At 39.1% G+C, this 22,337-nt stretch overlaps 1 protein-coding gene across 11 annotated transcripts in view; it reads right to left on the minus strand.

Annotated features, from left to right (window-relative positions):
- Positions 1–22,337, minus strand: part of nrxn2a (neurexin 2a) — a 449,133-nt gene that overhangs the window by 387,190 nt on the left and 39,606 nt on the right. For all 11 annotated transcript variants that reach the window (XM_067424404.1, XM_067424403.1, XM_067424396.1 and 8 more), the window contains exon 2: positions 1–179. This exon is cut by the window's left edge and continues 1,048 nt beyond it. The gene's annotated coding sequence lies outside the window, so the exon portion shown is untranslated. The remainder of the gene's footprint in view (positions 180–22,337) is intronic.

The raw sequence follows: 22,337 nt of genomic DNA on the forward strand, positions 1-22,337 counted from the left end.
TATGTATCTCACCCTCTGGTGAAAGTAGGATTACTGCTGCGGTGGTATTTTGCGTTTTGTGGGTAGTAGGTCAAATGCATGATTTCCTTTCCCTCAGAAAAACTCAGCTCCTTTTAAAAGTGTCCGTCTGCATTCCACCGGAAAGATGTCACCATCAGAAATCTTCCTTGATCAGGCATCTGAAAAGTAAAAAAACAAACAAAAAAGATGTTAATTTAATGTCCAAAATGTGAATACAGACTGACCACTGAGTGCAAACTTGCAAACACCCCTAAATTTAGTGCGTGACTTGCATCAAAGTACAATCATTTCTGGATTGTTATTGTAAATTTCCATTAGAAAGCCGGTTTGATCACAAAACCAAGACCTGGAAGTGCGATTCCCTCAGCTGAAAATCTTTGAGCATAATGAAATCAATCTTTAATGCACTTTGCCGTGTAACAGACTGGGCTAGTTGACAGATCCCCTCATTCGCTTTGCAAATTTGCTGATCAGTTCACAGATGAATATTCACAAAACCAGCTCGCAGCTAGTGTTTTAAACAGCTCTGAGCCTCCCAAAGCCCTCTCAGTCAATCAGCACTTCTCTCTTTTCACCCACATAGTGGCTGAGCATAGTTCACTAGTGGCGGCGTCTGACAACAGAGCCTGAAACCGAGAGGATGACAGATAAGACCGAATGTGAGCGTACTACGGGCATCAGGTGAGGAGTGTAAATAATGTATATGTTTGCATGAACACGCCATACTCCTCTTATTTGTGTGCACTGTATGTGTGCCAAATTCATTAAAGGGAATATGCAAATCAGTAATAAGTGCTCAATGGTCACAGCAAATCAACAGTAACATCTGATCTTGCAGGTGAGTTTTGATGGCTAGGCAGCGGAGGTTGCAGCAGACAACTACAATATATGGCACATATTAGGAAATGCAATGCATATAACCAGTCATATAATCGATAATGTCTGACAATAATAATCCATCATTTAATCATTATTTGATGAATTACTACAGAGCAAACACAAACAGCTCTTTTTAATAATTTTGTTTAAGGCTCGCTTTCCATGGAATAGATTCATGTAAATTGAGGCAAGTTTAAATTTTGTGAATATAGTATACATTTACAAACAATTGAACTGTAGTAATATAATTATTATTATTATGGTAACACTTTATTTTAAGGTTCAGTTATTAACTATTAACTAGTTGCTTATTAGCATGCATATTACTAGGATATTGGCTGTTTATTAGTACTTCTAAAGCACATATTAATGCCTTATTCTGCATGACCTTATTCTACATCCCTTAATCCTACCCAATACCTAAACTCAAACACTACAAAAACTACCTTACTAACTATTAATAAGCATTACTTCAATAAATTTACTGCTTATTAATAGTAAGGTAGTTTTTGTAGCATTTAAGTTTAGGTATTGGGTAGGATTAAGGGATGCAGAATAAGATCATGCAGAATAAGGCATTAATATGTGCTTTAGAAGTACTAATAAACAGCCAATATCCTAGTAATATGCAAGCTAATAAGCAACTAATTAATAGTTAATAGCTGAACCTTAAAATAAAGTGTTGCCCCTGACGATTTGTAACAAAGTTTTAAATTCACTGTAACTGTAAGTATAATGTACTAAGCTTTGAAAGCTTTAGTGATTTATGTTTACTAAAACTAATTTTCAAATGTATTCATAATTTAGCACCTGAGCCACTTATTAAATTTATTAAAATATAGAATAGCAAAAGTGTTACCAGAAGCACAACTAATTATAACTACAGAATACCATACTGCAGGACAAGCTCCGCTCAGACAGCCCTTTCCGTCACGAGCTGTAAGCTATGTAATTCATTATCATCTGACATTAAGACTATATCTGACTTAAAGTTCACTTCTAAGCTTCAGTTGTGGCTAAAGACGGACCAAAACTTTAACCATTTTAAATATGATTTCCCCTTTTGTGAGTGTGTGAGTGAGTGTGAATGTGTGAGTGAGAGTATTTTTGAAGAAATGTGAATGTTTTATACTTGCATGTATGTGTTTTATAAACGTATCTAGAAAAGGACAACCTGGGACAGGAGCTGAAAATTCGCATTATCTATAAACTCTATATGCTGCGCATTGGTTGCAGTAATTGTATTGTAACTATGTTTGACTCCATTGTTTGTGTTAAATAAAAATTAAATAAAAAATACCCACTGTGTGACCAAATCATTTCTCTTTAAAAAAAATAGTTTTACGCTTGCTTTCCATGCATAGTTTGATGTAATTTGAGACCAATTTTTCAGAATTTGTAAATGTAAAAAAAATTACAATTGTACCATACAACCACAATAATAATAAAAAAAAACATTATGCAATTTATATATATAAAATGACAACAGCCCCTTACACAAATATTCTTTACTGTTAAATTACCGGTAAGAGATCATGTATGAACAGGACCTTTTCAGAAATAAAGGTAAAATTGGTTCTGGCATTTTTCCAAAAAGAGAAATTTTAACATTTCCGGTAAATTACCATGTGAACACAATAAAGAATACCAGTATGAGCATGTACGAGTTTCGAACACACTGACGCAAGTCGTCTGCTTTGGGCCAATCCTAAAGCTCTTATGATGTGATTACGCCACACTGAGCTCCTTTTGAATGGTTTTTCCTATGTAAATATATGCATAGGATTGATATATTTGACCGTTACACCACATCTTGCATCTTTTTCAACGGATTGTGCTTGAGACCCAGCCTTTTTTTCCCCATTCATCATCCACACGTCTCGTGTTTTTAACAACAGAAACGCGTTCTGTTTGATCGTCCCCTTATGCCTGTCACTCAGACATCAAAACAAAATGTTGTCAAATTGAACAGATCGTGAAACTGTTAGCTTCTCCTCGTGTGGGCGAATGAAGACAACAGTTAAGGGTTTGAGATCACTTCTGATGAATGACATCAACATGATTAACCAGTATTGGTATTGATGATTTGTGAACGCTCTCTTACTGGTAAAAAGCCAGACCATTGTATGTGTGAACAACATTTGTGTGTATTTACAGGTAAAGTCATTCTGGTAATTTTACGGTTTTACAGCAGGTTGACTTCATTCAAATACCCACACCAGAGCACTTTCAGTAAATCCTTCACCCAGTTGAAAGTGAATGGAATAAGTGGTGCAACTGTTCAGTAAAATTGGCGCTGGAAAAGAGATCAATGTGCAGAACTCTGGGGTCATTTCTGTTCCTCTGGCCTCATCAGCATCTATAAATAAAGGTGCTTGCATGGGTGAAGAGATGATATTGAAGCTATACACACTCCGCTAGCGGAGAAAAATTAATTTGATCACACAAAATGCGAGCTTAATTTCTCATTTGCTTCTAATTAATTACTGTGATCGTGCACATGAGGACTTCTCAAAAGACCTTGAAAGTGATAACAGCCTTTCTGCCTTTTGAAACCTGGCCTTAAATAATGCTCTCCACTCAATGATGAAAGAGCATGAGAAAAATAGAGGGGTCTATTGAGTCGTTTTCTGCAAATAGCAGACGTGGAAAAAAATTATGAAGTGTTGGAGATAAATTAAAAGGGCTGTTTCGAAAGGCTAACAACGGCATAGAATCTGTGGAAAATCTTCAGAAAGGTCTTGTGAAAGATTATGTTCTCTTATGTTTGTCAAAGGATTAGTGACTAAATTTCTTAATAGCTTTTTTCCATACAGCGAGCAGCGCAGTGCAATAAAGCCAATGCGCACAGCACACACGGGGACATGATGGGAGAGAAGAAATATGAAGCATAATTGGAATGAAAAGTAGTTCAATTTTGATCAAATTGGCTCCTGTAACACTCAATCCTTTGCTATTCCAAATATATCGGCTGTGTAATTCCGCTTTACCCCGCAGACAGACTGTTCTCCCTGCTTAAAGATCATTTTGCACCGCCGCTGCATGCATGGCTCTGGAAGTGACAGTGACTTTAATGTCTGTGAGAAACAAATGTAGCCTCTCTTAAAGTGACCTCGTCTTGAGCTATATCAAGACACGCCGACGTGCCTCAGGTGCGCGGAGTTCTCATTTGTAACTGAGCGAGTCTCACTAAACATACGCAGGTTGGAAAACTGGCCGGAAATCCAAATAGAAAGCTTTCCTGTTTTCTCCTGGTACGGTCGTTGTCATTAAGGTCATTATCCGCCCTTGAGCGCGATGCATGACTACAACACAGTGCATAACAATGAAGAGAGCAGGAGAGGCGGCCCTGAAAAAGCGTTTGGCATGTTCCTGTCCACTCATGACAGGGAGAAAACCCACTCTGAACACTTATCAAGCCCTAACAATGATTTAGCCCAGATTTAAGCGCTCAACACTTGCTGATCAAAGCCCAGTTCCCAGGTCAGTGCGCTATCTGAGCTAGCACCAAATAGAATTATCCATGCTTTCTGCTCTTACATTGGAGAGTAATGGACAGCATAAGGATGCACTGAGGGCACTTTAGGGAGCGGGTCCGTGGCGTGAATGTACAATTAGCGCATACGCAACAAAACGCCCCCTGAATACATGAGCATCTTTTGTCAAGCTTATATTTAAAGATCACACTTGAATTAGCGCATTCATATTCAATTAAGCATTGCGGTTCTGCCTCACATTATTTCCTCTTGATGTTTCTTTTAATTAGCCAAATCAAATCGACATGATTAAAAACAGAGTCCTCCTCCGCCACCTACCCACACGAAATGGCAGTTCCGGAAAAAATCTGCCCCCTTTTGTAGCTGCAGAGCAGCATCCGGGGCTGCGCTAAGCAGGAATGGCAGATGGCTAGCAAATGGATGGTTCAGACTGTGCGTTTTCGACTTCAGAGCGCTCGGTCCATACGAGGAGAGATAATTGAGATGAGGTACGCGACTAGCCGCGAGGGAGACGGCAGCCCAGTGCTATGGCAGAGAAGCCTGCTGTCCTTTCAGCACCGCGGACAGCAGCCAGCAAATATCAGCACCACGGACAGCGTCACTGACCCGCCATCAGTGAGAGCTCCAGGCTTGGATGTGAGATCAGTAGAGCGGCATAGGATGCAGCTGAAATCCCATTTAAGCAGAACTGTGTGAGGCTCAGAGGGAGAGAGCTATAAGCTTAAAGTCCCAGATGATTGGGCTAACTCCACCTGTCTGTGATGGACGAAGGGTTCAAAGCAAGAGCAGGCAGGGGCTAGCAAACTCTTTGACATGCTTTCTTTAATCCAACCCCCACTGGACCATAGCTTCCAACTCATCTTTGTGGAAAACCTGCCCTTTTTACTGTAATGTCTCGTTGGAGGTGGGAATGCATCTGTCCCAGGGTTGCCAACCAGAGATTCGTGGAGAACACAAGCTACATAAAACTTCTCTTGACATTTTAGAACAGTTAGCCAATTTCTAATTTTCCATTTCATGATCTCGGTTTCTTCAACTTCAAGCATATATGGCCTAGGGGAGAATATTTATTAAACATTTTGGGGGGGAATTACCTAAATTCTCATTAAAACTGATTTATGTATTTTTTCATTTTTAAATCACGCGATTCTACTTTTCAGATGAACTAACTATAACTATCATTGAGATGTTATTGGTTTTACTTTTGTATTTGTAGTTTAAAAATACAAAAAAAAAAAAAAAATCATAAAATTATGAATGACATGTTTTTCTATGAAAGTAGCCGAGGTCATTTTATTCTAAAACAGAATCCATCATTTGACATTTCAGTGTCAAATGCATCATTTGAGACAGTGTTGGGGAGACACAAATGAATAATAATAGTAAACTTAATATCCATAAGTAATATAGAAAGTATGAAAAATATCTTGTACTATAAAATATAGCAACAGTTTATATGATGATATATTCTATTTTATGCACTTGAGTCTTGGATCATGGCTGGGTCATATTTGGATTCAATGCTTTCAAAGAATAACAGCTCGCTGTGCTAATTACGGAGAGAATTCAGGTCTTATTAAAACTCAGTGCTTGCCAGTTCTGTTTGGAGGTGTTGAGGAAAAATCTAATCATCAGGAGTTATCATCAACTTGCTAAGTAGGGAACAAGTGTTTACCATTTGCACAGCAGTAATTGTGCCTAAAAAGTCTAAACAGGAGCATACAAAAAAGATATACTTCATTATGTACTGATATACACTTACACCCTTAGGATGCTCTTGACAGCTCAATGTAAATGCGAGCAGGGACTCGAGAATCGACAAGGGACAATTATAGAGGAATATGATCTTCATAAGCATTCATAGCGAAGCTCAGCCAAATCCTGCTGGATGAAAGAGGCTCTCTGTGAACACCATCCATCGGAGTGCAGCAGGAGTTGTGATGCTCCATTAAAAACGTGTGTACGTGTAAATGTGAGATGGAAAGAGGAGGAGAAAAGAGAGAAGAGGGGGTGAAGAGAGGGGGTGGACAAAGACGAGCAAAAGTAGCTGGAGGGAGAAATAACACTTGCAATGAAACGCACAGACACATGCTTCCATTATTAAAGCATCTAGCATGCGATCCAGAGACGAGTTTAATTGCGCAGGTGCCCAAAACGATAGTAACGTCTGTACAAGTTCGACATGACGAACTCAGGAACCCGCTGAGAATATCCGTGACGCCTGGGGGGGAGGAGGGAACACTGGGAGGGAGGTGGAGCTTTTTTGATTGACGCGTGCCTCGACTCCGGCGACAGCTGCGGAGTCCACTCAATGACAAATTGTCAAGCACATAATCGCAGGGTAAAACACACAAGATCTAATTACCACACATTGTCTGAGTTTCCCCTTCATTCGATCTTGCAGGTGCCAGAAATAATTGCCATGTCTGAAAAGCAAAGAGTAGGCAAAGGCAAATCGAAAGAACTGCGGCTAATGGAATATGGGCCGAGGCGACTGTTGTTTTAAAAAAAAAAAAACTCCGGTAAGAAACCATTGAGCTGTGAGGTGGGTACCGCAAGTGTGCATGCGTTGTGTTTTTCCTGACATATTGCAGAGTATGCAAAAAAAAAAAAGCACCTCAGAATATCTGCTGTGTCATAGCATTATCTGATTTGCCATTCTGTCCGTTTTTCCATCACGCTTCCATGTTTTTTTTTTTTGGGCGGGGGGGTTGGAAGTGTGTCAGCAGACGGCAGCTGAACGGTACAGTTGACAGGGGTGGAAGCGTGGTCAGGACGTTGTGTGGCAGTTATTGGGAGGGTACGGCGCTCAGCGGCAGGGATGTGAATGGAGGCGAGGTCACTGTCTTGGCTGAGTGGATGGAGAAGCCCTGGAGACCCTGGTGTGATGTAGTGCAGTGCGGAGCGTGGAGCGAGCGATGAGGTCAGGGCACAGCAGATACAGAATGTGTGCCTACAGTTCTACAGGACTGTCTCATTTGTTTCCTATCACTTCCATGGTCCAAAGGGAAGCCTGAGCAAGCAGGAACTAGGGGAGGACATAAATAAAGCTACGCTCATGTCACTTCTTGAGGATATGACACGCAATGCTGAGGTTCAGTCTGTTCCACACACATGTGGTAGTAGATCCTGGGGGATAATGACAGGACATGTATATTGCAGCCATTTTAAAAATTATGGTGAATGTTATAAATACATGTCCCTTCTGCCCCCGTTCACAGAATCCACAAACAGGTCAGGCAAGATCAGCCATGGCAGGTGAATAAGCATTTACTATAGAAAAGCAAAACAGATTCTCAGAGAAAAATTCTAATTCATTTCCACCAATGTCAACATTTAAACATTTTAAGGTAGACCTTAAATGAGCTCTGAGTCTGAGGTCATTAAGACAAGAACTACATTTCTGCAAAAGCTAAAGTACATGATATTTAAATTAGATTTAATAGCTCCAGTAATGGTTAACTACATTACCCATAATCCACCAATTTCTGTTCAACATTTTATTATTATTATTATTATTATTATTTCAAAATGATTTAGTTGTGTCAAAGAAAATAACATTAGTTGACCATATGTGCAACATTACCAAAAAGCATAAAACAGTTTTAACGGGGTGGTTCCATGTTTTTTTTCTAGGCTTGGTTGTGTTTATGGGGCGCAATATAACATGTCTTAATACTTCTTTCTTTTTTTACGCTGTATTGCTCTTATATTTTACCTTTATTCCACACCGTTGTCTCCAATGTCCTCTGAGTGGCTCGTTTGCTTCCTGCTTCTATGAAGCCCATCCCTCCGAAAAACGCAATGGTCTTAGATTGGTTAGATGGCCAAATGTAGTTTCATGTATTTTTATTGGCTGAAGTGCCAAGCACAGGTTGTCTGGAAACGCCACACCCTTACCATTACGGGCAGAAGTCACATCTGGGGCAGTGTTTATGATAATAGGAAGGGTTTATGATGTCACCAACAAGGGAAAAAGCTCATTGAAGTCCAAACCGGCCGTTTTTGTAGGCAATAAACTGCCGTAACTTTAAAAGTCAATATCTCCGTTTGCATTGAACTTTCAGCGCTGTAACTTTGCAGATACTGTTTATGCTCAAGCAGCAACATTAGACACTAACTAAAGTAAAGAAAAGGGAAATCGCATGCAACCACCCCTTTAAATCAAACATAAAAATCGTATGATATTAATTTAAATTGTGTATATTTATCAATTCAAACACTGCATTGTGGCAAACGAAAGTTCATAAATTTGTATGATAAAAACAATTCAATTCACATTTATTCGTACAGTGATTTTCACATACCTATCGCTTCAAAGCAGCTTTATAAATAATGCATGTTTCTAATTTGTTATCAGCAGTGACTGTGTCCAAGTAATGTCCAGAAATGTACAGTTCTTATGCTGCGTTCTAGGCAGGTTTTGAGCCCGTAAGTTACGACTTCAAACCACGACTCAGGACTTTGTAGCGTTCCAGGCAAAGTCAAGCCAAACTGCCAGAGAGCAAGGAATTGTGGTAGCGAGATTTAAACAAAGCATGACAGACCTTACGCTCATTTACAAATCATTTCTATCAACAAAGGTGCTTACTCCTTTCTTATTTGAAGAAGAAAATGCCATATATTTTCAAATGTATTTAGTATTAATTTAATTTATTCTTGCACTGAACCCCCGTAGGGGCTTCCAATGTTGTTTCACGGGCTATGTGGGAAGTCACGGTTTGACTGCCGTTCCAGTGCACTTTCACAGGTAGAAGGTTGGAAAAACACAGATTATGGGTTGCCTGGAACGCAGCATAAGATAATACAAATCATGCAGTTAGTTAACATTATTCATTCATTTAGACATGCATCACTTGTAAAACATCTTTTTTCTAATTTCCGCAACAGTGTTTAAATTAAAATAATTGAATTACAGTCATGTGCGCTTTTGTCTTATTGTTAATTAAATACAAAATCCTTTGTCTATAGTTTTGATTTATCTCGGAGCTGGTTGGTTTGATTCATATCTCAGAACTCTTTATTGTACAACGTTCTAAAATGACTATTGAGAAAATGAATGGGAAAAACACAAAACATGGGCAAGGGAACGAGTGCAGTGCATCTGTCGTTCAGACAAATTCTCCAGTGAATCTTGTCTATCATTAAATGAACAAGGATGAACCTCTCTGTTTCTAATCCAATATATCCACAACACCTCACGATGGATGGCAGGTGTGACCTCGGCGACTCTCGAATGGAATCAAATGTAAAGAAAATCAATACTGTGAGAATCACCAACAGGGAATGAGGGGTGACAGTCTTTAGATAACTGACGCTTCTAGCTCGGCCCACGCAATTCTTCGACAAAGCCATTGCCTAACTTGTTCATCCCGTCCCCAGCTTTTTTACAATAACTGGCTGTGACAACTATGACACAAGCAGTCACATTAGCGTACCACTTCAGTTTGTATCCTGTGCAATTTACCTTCTTCAGTGGATACCAAAGTGACAAAGTGGCATTATTTCCCCCCCTCTGCTCCACGTACAAACTGCCATGTGTGTATTCAGTGAGCGGAAGTGTACACACACGCTGCATGGACCCAAACCGCTGTTGTTAACTGTAACTGATATTACCTATCAGGCAAATGTGTCTAAAGAGAAATCACAAGCTATGTGAAAAAGAAAAACACTCCAGAATTTATCCAGAGACAATATAAAAATTAAAAGATTAAGATGTTATTATGTGCATTATGAACCCATTTTTTTGTTTTAGACCTTAAAAAGACATTATAGTTAATAGCGTATGCCCTACTCACAAGCCAGTCCTACAGATCTTTTCTGGCTCAGGCAGCAGGCTTTGGGTCGTACCCAGGACCTCATCGCACTCAGTGGGCTCTGCGGAGTTGGATAAGCCCTGGAGCAGTGGTGGATGAACAAGTTACGCAGGGGTAGATTGAGCCCATGAGAGCAATTGTACAACGCTCTCTAGACACAAATGTGCTGATACAGGCCATCCAACAGTCAGACAGATGCTGACATACATACAGAAATAAGCGCGAGCAGTGATGAGGGAATGTACTGGGACATGCCATGCAGGACTGGAAATTCAGAAGACAAAATAAAAAGTACAATTAAAAAAAATGTTGGAAAAAAGAACCAGTTCTTAAAGGAACTGTAAGTAAGAAATGTATTTCGATTAAATCATAAAACGGCCTTGATATGTCTCTAGACATTAAGAAATCATGTTCATTTCAAATACTTATATCACTGACAACAGTAGTCCGGACAGGATATTGTCATTTAAAAGTGGTTGTTGCAGCCCTCAACTGATGTTGATGTTGTCATGTTGTGTTTTGGCCTGAAGCTCCACCCTCCACCTATCCACCAATCACAAAGTCAGTAGTGTCTCGGCATCCGGGTTGCCAGATCTGCTCTAGTTACCACAGCTGCAGCTACAAATGTTCCTGCAGCCTATCTGGCAACCTTGAGTCAGTTTTTTACAGTCTTTAAAAAAACTTTTTACAGTTTTTTTACAGTAACATTTTTACAGTCTATTTTTCACCATGTAAACGACCTGACCGATTACTTTTAAGGGTGCGTCCTTACATGACGTGACAGTGCGCGCCGCGCTCATGTTGACAAGAGAGGAAAGTTCATTTTTCTGAGGGGTTAACTTTTTATTTTGTAAGTTATGAAGATAATGTTGGAGTAATGACACAGCGTATATTGCCCCAGGCAGTTTTTACTTTAACTGCGCCTGACAGAATATATATATTTTTTGAGATGATTATTACACTTTACAACAAATAAATAACTTATATAATATGTGGCCGTTAAGAGTTGCTATGGCTACAGTTAACACATTCCAGCTGCTGGAGAAAACAGCGTTGACATTTTTGATGCGGCAGACAAACTGCATGTGACAAAATGATTGCGATTGAAAGTCATCACATGTAAACACCAGATCGGTTTAGATAACGTCTCATGTAAACAGTCCACTAAATCTTTCAATCAGATTTTGATTGATTACTGTCCGTCACTGACTTGGTGGAGCAGTCGCGCGCAGTCCTACATCACCGGACTAATTTGCCTAATCTTCACGGAACTTTAGATCGTGGTGGAAATGCAGACAATTGCGAGTCCGGGGGGGGAGAAAGTTCCTGGTACAAATTGTTCCGGGGAATTTTGGTGGAAACGGGGCTATAGACTTCCTTTAAAGGGGGTACTTCAGCGCTGGGAAGATGAATCTGTATTTAAACTGTGTCATCAATGCAGTAGAAATGTGAAATTATTTTTGAATTTGGTGTCTTCTAGACTGAGAAAAGACAGAAAATGTATTTTTGTCCCATGGGGATGAAAGACTACAATTCCCAGAATGCTTCGCTGCCCTGTGAGGCCATTCCCAACACCACCAACTTCATTACTGTGACTGAGTTAGAGAAGACACTACAATTAAAAACTGAACGTGTCTGTTCAATATAATGAGTGAGTCACCGCGCGAGTGTCACACCCCTGAGCACTAACTGCAGGAGTGCAACTAACTAACTGCGACTACATTCGCGGCATACATTCACAACGCGAGATCAGTCTGGCACGCATTTCAGATCATGCCTTTGCAAGCTTAACTTTCATAGAAATGAATTTGAGAAGTTAAAAGACTTACATTGCTCACCATAGCTCCGTTTAAATGATCCTGTCTGCAAGCTGAGCTCTCCCTGCCAGTTGAGTGTGATCTCCATCCCCCATGCGCGGATTCAAAACATGCGGAAATGGCTCCCTCTGCTGGCTGTAGTCTTTAGCCTCTGGGCAAACATTCCTCCTATGATGCAAAAATCATCATTTTGCATCATAGGAGGAATTTTTCCAGAAATAAAATGCATAAATCTCTTGTCTCAGGGAGATATGAGGGGGGAAAGCACAATAATTTGAATATTCTCCAGGGTTTCTACTGATACAAAGCCATATGCTAATCTCTGAAGTAACCCTTTAAATAAAAAATGGGTCTGACTCCGAATTATTTATTAGAGTTTACTGTATTAAAAGGAGCTTGTCACTGTTTATCCCAACTCTCCTAAAGTTAAACAGTTTACCGGTTTTCGAATCCATCGGGATTTCATATCATTGCACCTGCTGCACCCATGGTACAGCAGTAAAATTCCTTGATTATTACACAGGAATGAGAGTACAGTTTCTAGCCATATCGGCAACTTTTCATTTTCCGTCGGTCTTATTACATGATGTAACTACAGAAGAGTCGAGCTTTAAATAGGAAAAATATTAAAACTCTTTGGCCATTTTTAAACGAGAAGCTAATGGTCTAATCAGATTCAATAATCTATGCTCATGTATGGTAAAAGTTCGAATGCCAGATCTGGAGATCAGCTGAATTGATTCGAAAGCAGTAAAACTTAGCTCATTTAAAGTGCCCCGGTTATGGTTTTTCAAATATTCCCTTTCATGCAGTGTGTAAATAAAGCTGTTTGTGAATACAAGTTGTAAAGTCAAAAAAGCACGATAAATAAAGTTATTGTCTCCCAAAAGAAAGAATCGACTCTGAACCACCTATACAAATCATTTGTGTTTTGAATCCTACTGTTATGGTTCTGCGTCACTAGAAAATACATTTGCATAATGCACACCTATGTTGTACATTGTCAATCCACGAACAACTTGACCAGCCCTCAAACATAATTTAGCGAAGCGCTTATTCTTGAAAGATGGGTTAGTGCCCAGTTTATTTGGAACAGCTTGCTCCTCAGAACCACAACCTGTAAGTATGAATAATTATTGATGTATTTTACAATCTGTTCAAAATATGTAGGTTGTTTTTTTTAGTTTTTTTACTGCATACATTTCTGGCTAGCTTACTTTTGTGTGTGTGTGTGTGTGTGTGTGTGTGTGTGTGTGTGTGTGTGTGTGTGTGTGTGTGTGTGTGTGTGCTACTATAACCTCAGTCATGTGCTGATATGGATATAGCTCCCGCATCTGCTCCGCAATAAATTAAAAATATATACATGGGTTTGTTGATGGACATACACTTGTTAATGCTGATGGTGAGGAATTACAGTTGCAACATCTCATAATGTATCTCAATATGAGCAGCTTATCACTGAGAAATGTCCTGCTCAAGTCGTTGCGATGGAGGTTCAGGTTGAATTAATAGTTCTTCCAGTGTTTCATCATCAGACTTGTGCTCAGATTGATATGGTTAAATCAACGTCATCGTTACGGTCTTTAAAGTGAGTACAAATAGCTGAGGCTTGAAATTCAGTTCTGGTAATGGCGTTTAGTTTCCGACACACGCTGTACCAAATCACAACAGACTGAAACACCTGGCCAATCAGAGCAGAGTAGGCTCACAGAAAGAAGGGGTTCAGAGAGACCGATTCATTTGACGAGTCGTTTGAGAATCATTGAAAAATATGGTAATGTGACGAAAAAGAAATTAAAGCATGTAAACCTGTTGTGGGAGACAAAATTAGGAACATTTAAAATAGGATAATAGGGGCACTTTAGCAGTTCTTGATGACTGGATTATTCTTCTACAGAATATTCAGCCAAGGTGCAGCAGCTGTAGTGAATCTAGAAATGAAATGAGGGCTAAGAATGTGATTTGCAAGACAACAGCACACCTCGCTATTGAATTCTCCTTCCTTGTCCCCATGCAACAACAAACATTTACAAACAACTACTTTTAAATCTGGTATCTTTAATACATTTTTTAATATGAACAGATTCACAATTTTATTGAATTAATTTCCATGACATTTCCCTGACCTATCCCATCCTGTGCACATCAATGAAAAGAACCGACTAATAACGGTTCACAATTCAAATATTTCTATGGCTTGAAAGCAAGTTTAACTTACAGTTTACACAAGCTCAAACACAAGAGCAATATAATGACTTTTTAAAGTAGAACATAGATTTAAAATATTATATTATATTTACTATAATAACGGAGATAGATAGATAGATAGATAGATAGATAGATAGATAGATAGATAGATAGATAGATAGATAGATAGATAGATAGATAGATAGATAGATAGATAGATAGATAGATAGATAGATAGATAGATAGATAGATAGATAGATGTTTAAAACATTTAACAGTTGTGTAATATATATATATATATATATATATATATATATATATATATATTTATATATACATTTACATTTACATTTAATCATTTAGCAGACGCTTTTATCCAAAGCGACTTACAAAAAAGGGGAGAGTAATAGAAGCAACGAAACAGACAAGGCCAACAACCTGTAAGAGCTGTAAGAAATCTCAATTAATTAGCACAGTACACAATTTTTTTTTTTTTTTTTTTTTTTAACTAGACATCTACAACAAAAACTCACGTACGCAAAATGCCGAACACTGGATTTTGATAGCTATGATAATGATGATATATAAATTGCGTAAGTATTCGGCCCCCTTGAACTTTGCGACCTTTTGCCACATTTCAGGCTTCAAACAAAGATATAAAACTGTAATTTTGTGAAGAATCAACAACAAGTGGGGCACAATCATGAAGTGGAATGAAATTTATTGGATATTTCAAACTTTTTTAACAAATCAAAAACTGAAAAATTGGGCGTGCAAAATTATTTGGCCCCCTTAAGTTAATACTTTGTAGCACCACCTTTTGCTGCTATTACAGCTGTAAGTCGCTTGGGGTATGTCTCTATCAGTTTTGCACATCGAGAGACTGAAATTTTTGCCCTTTCCTCCTTGCAGAAACGCTCGAGCTCAGTGAGGTTAGATGGTAACGTTTGTGAGATTCTCGATTGGAGGCAAAAGGTTGCAAGGTTCAAGGGGGCCGAATACTTGCGCAAGGCACTGTGTGTGTGTGTGTGTGTGTGTGTGTAGAACACTGAATACTGTTTAAAAGAACATAATTTATTTTAAATAGGATCTTTTGTAACATTATAAATGTCTTTACTGTAACTTTTGATCAATTTAATCCATCCTTGCTGAATACATTTATTCATTTCGTTAAGTTTTTTCAGCAAAAACAAAATCATACTGACCCAAAACTTTTGCACGGTAGTACAATGTTGTAAAAGCTTTCGATTTCAGATAAATACTTTTCTTTTACATTAAAGTGAATAAATAAGATAAATGCAGCCTTGGTGAGCATAAGTTCTCCTTCTTTAAAACATTACAAAAAACATTTGAACAGCAGTTACTTGAACGTTATTTCAAAGGCAAGATTATTCCATCCCTAAAATAATGTCTTCAATACATAACCTAGCAGTATTGTATTTATTTATTTCTATTATTTAGTTAACAGTGTGCTTCATGAAAATTACAAAAAAAACACATAAAAAAACACACCATTAACAGAACTGTTAAGGATCCGAAATCATTAATATGATTTCAAATCTAAACAAACGATCCCTAAATTACCTAAGATTCCCTACAACAAACAGCTGAAATAAACATATTTTTCCTGATATGAATAAGCTTTCATCCAAACATTTTATTCAATTTGGAGAAAGCGAGAGTTCAAAAATAGGGTAAATTAAAACGCAATATGATGGAGTAAGTGTACAGGCATTGTGTGCAAAGAGGCTGGAATATAGAGCACGCACACCAACACAGCCGCGCGCTGTGAATAGATACAGTAGCACAAGCATTCAGTGCATAAAGTCAGAGTAGGTGACAGTGACTAATGGCCATAGATGGGGATGGGCCAGAGCTTTCGGGAGCAATGCCATGCGTGATTAATCAAAACACTGCATATGTAAGGAAATGTTCGCAGCCACCATGCATGACAAGCTATAGAGATTTATACCATGCCCCTCGAGTTCAGAGTGCAGGGTTTAAGCCAAAAAACAACTGGCATATTCCACCGTGGAAAAACTCTATCAGGACAACTAAACCGTGTGATGAGTCAGAGACAAATCACCAAAGAAATGCATCTGATCAGACATGTAGTGGCAGGGGTGAGAGTCTATCAGAGCCTGCATTAAAACGAGCGGTTCCGAAACCAAACAACAGCCGAATATGGCTAGCGCGAGCCACCGATGAGGATTATGGCGTGTCCCAAACCCAATTGGATTACAGATAAAAGAATGAAAATGGAAAAAAGGGAGGAAAAATAATAGCGCAACCTCTATCCAGTATCCAATTGTTCCACTAATAGAAAAAGAGAGACTACTAGCAAGCATGGACAGAAACCTAATCTCACTAATAAGAAACTTTAGAAGCACGTCGATGAATGAAAAAGAGAAAACATGCAGGAAGGTGGTCTATTCAGAGAGTGCAGGAGCATGAAATTAATAGGACATTAGCGTGAATAAAAACTAACTTTCATAAACCAGCTCCGCTGCAGGAGCAACAAAAGGACAGGCTTGATGTAGAAAACAATGAGGAGAGTAAGAGGGAGGGGGACAGGTGAGGACAGACATCAGCTGAAGCTTTAATTTATTCAGCCGAGCAATATGGTACATCACAACCACCCAGTGTGAATAGGACAGACACTCTAGGATAATTCAGTTTATCAAAGTCAGCTAGCATCTCAGAGCTACTCGTGGAGAAAGAGAACCATTACTGGAGTGGGCTTTAAAGGCTGGCGGCTGCCTGCGCCATTCCCCTAAGTGGTTTGTTGCCGTTAGCATTGAATTACGGATTCAAATTGCAAAGGATGGGGTGAAAATACAAAACTCAAAAAGGTAGGTTGTGGTTACGGATCTAGTAGAAACCACACATTTTCCATCAAAAAAAAAATCAACTAGTTGGTGGGCTGGAACAATTAGACAAGTAGTCTGTCTTAGAATAATTAGGGTTTGACCCCAATCAGATGTGTTTCTTAGTTGTTGTTCACATAGGATGGGTGTTCAAAAACAGCCAGAGAGAACACAAATGGATTGAATACTCTGAAGTGCAATTTTTTAAAAGCATAACTATTTTTATCTCTGTATTGTTTGGCATTTACAATTGATTTAAGAATGCCTTTTAAACTCAATTCATGAATTGGATTTGAAGTAGAAAAAACTACACACTCCAGTTTGAATGTAGAGTTGCGGTCAGGATTATTGGCATCCCTTGTAAATATGATCAAAGATGGCTGTAAAAATATATCTGCATTGTTCATCCTTTTGATCTTTCCTTTGGGGGAAAAAGAAAAACGTAATCTTTATAATTACATAATAAATAAAAAATGATTTTATTACCATTACAATTATTGTAGAATTTTTCATGAGCAAAAATCTCCGAAGTATATTCCCAAAATTAAAATTAAAAATTAAGTGACTAGGAGCATGAAATTGTCCCGCTATGACGTCTTGTTTCACAAGAGTGTAAATATGAGGAAACACAAAGGCCAAATTCCTTTAATCATCCATCACAATGAGTAAAACCAAAGAAAATATTTCTGATGTGCAGCCAAAAATTGCTGAGCTTCACAAAATAGAAAGTGGCTGTAAGAAAATAGCTACAGCATTGAAAATCCCCATTTCCACCATCAGGGCAATAATTAAGAAGTTCAAATCAACTAAAGATGTTACAAATCTGCCTGGAAGAGGACGTGTGTCTATGCACAGCAAAGAGAAGAGATTGAGGGGACAAAGACTCTTCAAGGTTCACAGCTGGAGAACTGGAGAGATTAGTTAAACCCTACATTTCCACAAGTGGTTTGGGAGGGTTTCAAGAAAATTCCTCCTTGCTTATCCAGAAATAAAATCCAGCATATTAAGTTGTCAGACATGACTGGAACTTCAAAAGGGACCTGGTTCTATGGTCAGATGGAACTAAAAAAAGTATTATTTATTTTTTTGGCAGCAAATCCACCAGATGGCTTTGGTACAAACGGAAAAAGCGTACCCCATGCCCACAGGGCCTGTTTTTTTGCTGGTAGTCCTAGGCATGTTGCAGATACATGGTGTCATGGATTCTAACAAATACCAACAAATAAAAAAATAATAAATTAATTCAAAACCTAATGGCCTCAGCTAGATCTTGAATCTTCTACTTAGGGGTTTCTTTATAGTGGAACCCAAAATGAGTCCATAATTCAGCTCCAAACACCACAGCAGGAACTGTTATAATTCTATTGCCTTGTGAGCAGGGATTGCTAATGCTAACACCAATGATGCACCCTTTCGCTTCTCCGCATCACAGTTTACGCTCTGAAATAACACGGCCATCTAGGGGATGGTATTAAACCGAACACAAGGCCTTGACACAAATCCTGGATTTGTTCAATTGTTCCAGTTCATTCGTGGAGTGTCCAATTTAAAAATCACATGAACTGAAAAGGACTGAAAGGAAACCAAATCTTAAAGGTGTCATGAACTAGCTTATTTTTATTTTTTTATACTGTTGTCTGAGGTCAACTAATGACGTTTGTGCGTTTTTTAACATTCAAAAACATAACTAATAGGCTATTTTCTACACTGGTTTTGAGGCTCTCTCCTGAAAGTTGTACGGCGTGCCGCACTGGAGACTTGGAAGTAAACGCCCATGGCTAGGATTGGATAAGATTTGCATATTTAATGAGCTTCAGCTCACCTTTCACTTCACATGAGGGAGGGATTGTTTTGAAAGCGGCAACCGGGATAAATCTCTCGATCACAGGGCTCTTAAACGTCTTTATCAATAAAACACAATTTTTTTCTCATCCACCGCGATTGATTGGAATATTATTTTTGTATTACTTGGCCCGAGTTATTATTGACAATAAGCGCAAACCACACACATACACACACGCACCCACGCAAGCAAGCACGCACACGTCCATATCAGGAAAGGGATATTATTTCACTATGAGATTCACCGGCCTGCCGACGGGCATACGTTTTAGTAGCCCGTCTGGAAAACATATAGCCCCGGGACTACTATTACATATTTTTAAAAAAAGGTGTTTTACTCACATAAGTGTGTTGCACCATTCCTGTCAGATCCAATATAGAAGGCACAGCATTGTGTTTTAATCTCAATGTGTCTGCAAATCCAGCGCAACCTAAGCCTTGTTTACGATTTCACAGTTAAATGAAGCAATTGCAAACACATGTGCAACGTCTTTCCCATGTGAGCTGGAACTTCATTATAAATAAATGAAGTATCACACATTCCTAATATTAGGATCCGAAGGAAGCTTATGCAGCGACTGTTCTTCCACAATATCTTGCTATCTTCTTCGGCATGTTTATTTCTGCTGGCAAGCGTGATCTGAACAGCTCCACTAGTCAGTGGGCGGGGCTACTGAACTACACACACTTATTATTCTGTAGAGGCGGTGTTTCATCAGTTGATGGCGTCAAGATGTGAACACGATCGTTTTCTGGGCCTGGTGTCTATAAAAGCTTTACTTTGACTAACAAGGAAGTTTTCAGCTCTGAAACATACAGGATATTCTTATATTACAATGACCTTTTATATATAAAAAACTCAAGGGAACGTTGATTTCTCAATTCATCACACCCTTAAAAAACATTTACCTGGTATCTTAATGCAACATTCTAGGTGTGGCATCTGTGTGTGTACAAAGTCAAAAAGTTACCACAAAAAAAGAAAAGAAAAATGATTTACAAAAAGAAAAAACACAGCGGTTACATAGCAAACCTGACATTCAACAAAAAAAGCTAAAACTGTATAAAACTATTAGTACTCGCAAAAACCTTTGGTGGCCTTTGAATTATGTATAATAACAGAAGAGTCACTCACAGCAGATGATCTGAAGTCCAACAGCAATTGTTTTGAAATTTAGTTATACAAGTGACGCTTCGATGGCTGTAGCACCGGAGCTTTAAAGGGGATGAATTTAGAAACAACTTCTCACACTGGTTTATCATGTTGAAAGTACCACACAAAATAACCTCTTTTAGAAGAGTTATTTCTCCCAATTCCATGCCAACAACGAAATACCACGCTTCTACAGCAGTAACTGACTAGTCAGTTCTCTGATGACGTTCCTAGTTCTGCTTCTAGACATAAATCCAGTGTTACAGCACCAATTCACCACCATATGTCATGGTGGGGTTGTTATTTTGTGTTTCTTTCAATGATTCAAAGGTCCTACATGACTTTCTACTTAATATAGTGTCAAACAGACATGACGTTGTGGTTTAGGTGGACAACACCTGATGTCATAACTTCTGAGGAAATGCATTAGGGGAACTCCATGACATATTTTAAGCGAATTGCCTGTCACTTTGGATGAGTGTCTTTATGAGAGCCTTCACTTCAAGGTGGAGCACTCTACAGATCTCTGTTCAGGGGCTTCTCATTGTTGGGGCGTTTGTTTATCTGGGATATCTGCGCTAATTGGTGTGACGATGCCTGCACTCTTCACATTACAAAATCGCTGATGCATTCATCCAGGGGTCACTTCAGGGGCACGCGAAAATGTTCGGTCAACGTCGACAAACTGCACAAACGACCTCCGCTGGGGACTAGGTGGGCAGGGAAGGAGGGGTGGCCAGAGTGGACAGAGAAACAAACTGCCACGACTATTTTGTGCTCCTAGGCCAGGATGAAATCAGTGTGTGGCTGGGAGCCAGAAAACCCAGGCTGGCGGAGAGGAGACCGACCCAGCGCTCATAAATTATTCTGATCCTGGCCATGACCACCTGTGCAGGGTAGAAGGAGGACACAGCAATGGCCTCCGAAATGACCTGACGATGTGGCGCACACCGGCTCCAGCGCTACAAGACGCAGCTTGCCCCCTCCCCCCCACCCCCAAGTCCCTACATACGACGACCTTGGGAGGGACAAGGGACGACGGTGACATCAGGCATGACTTTCTAAATTAAAAGAGCAGAATGACTCCAGTCATTCCTGCTGGCATCTCAGAGGGAAGGGCGGGCCTGGCCGTGTGACAGGAGAGGTGCACCGGCCACAACAGTAAACAGAGTAGATTACATTGCATTACGGCTATCTGTGATTAACAGATACAGATCTGCAATGTATGCTACAAAAACCCTCAATATCTATTGACAATGTGCTTGAACAAAAACATCCTAAGAGTTCAACTATTGTGCCTTGGCAGTGTCATTTCAAGATGACTTTGATGTCAGTTGGACTCCCACAACCTCAGCAGGGCTCCAGAACGCAGATCTAGACACCATCAGCGAAAAGCTTTGTGCGTGTTCATATGCGGTTCCATCAGATATTGTCTTGCAAGAGCACAAGCCAGTGTTTCCAGCATACGGCTCATTTGTGAACAATTGCCTCTTATGAACAGATAATTTTTTTTCAGTAGCTATCACCATGTAGCCCAAGGCTGGTTGCCCACTGTAGCAAAGAAAGACTCTCTGTGGTCATTAAAAGTCCCAAATTTGCTCATTGGCCTCTGTCCATCATCATGGCCTCCTAATCATCCCCATACTTATATATAAGCTGTGGTGGGTGGGTGTTCTGGCACAATATGACATACCATCAAGGCGGATGCTGCATTCTACCTTTCCATGTGTTAAAGCGTTTTGATGCACCGATCGACCGGCCAGGAATCGGATCGGTGACGGGGCAGTCAGTCTGACGTTTTACCGATTCTGAGCCGTTTTTTTTCTTGCCAGCGGCGCAGGCAGTAACGACAGCTGCACACTCTCACTCTCTTCTCTCTGACGGAAAATTAAATAAAATAAATAAATAAAAATTTTAAAAATCACAGATTTTCTTCTGTGTTTTAGCACTTAGTTTACTATAAAATGTAATGGTTCATTTAAATTTCATTGTATGCCTTTATTTGATTACCAGAAAATCTAAAATACACAACACAGAAATAAATATTATTATTATATATATATAATTATATATATAATTAGTCATGAAAAATGTGTTTCAAAATTTGTTGCAGAAAAGTAGACTTCAAAAATCGTTATCAGCGGGTCACAAAATTTGGAATCAGCCATAAAAATTGCAATCTGCATCTAATTATTTTGAATGACTTCACATGAATTCACATCATTGGTTCTTTTGAAATCAGATTGATTCATGAAGTA

The sequence above is a fragment of the Pseudorasbora parva genome, chromosome 18, assembly GCF_024679245.1.
Source record: "Pseudorasbora parva isolate DD20220531a chromosome 18, ASM2467924v1, whole genome shotgun sequence".
Classification (NCBI taxonomy): domain Eukaryota; kingdom Metazoa; phylum Chordata; class Actinopteri; order Cypriniformes; family Gobionidae; genus Pseudorasbora; species Pseudorasbora parva.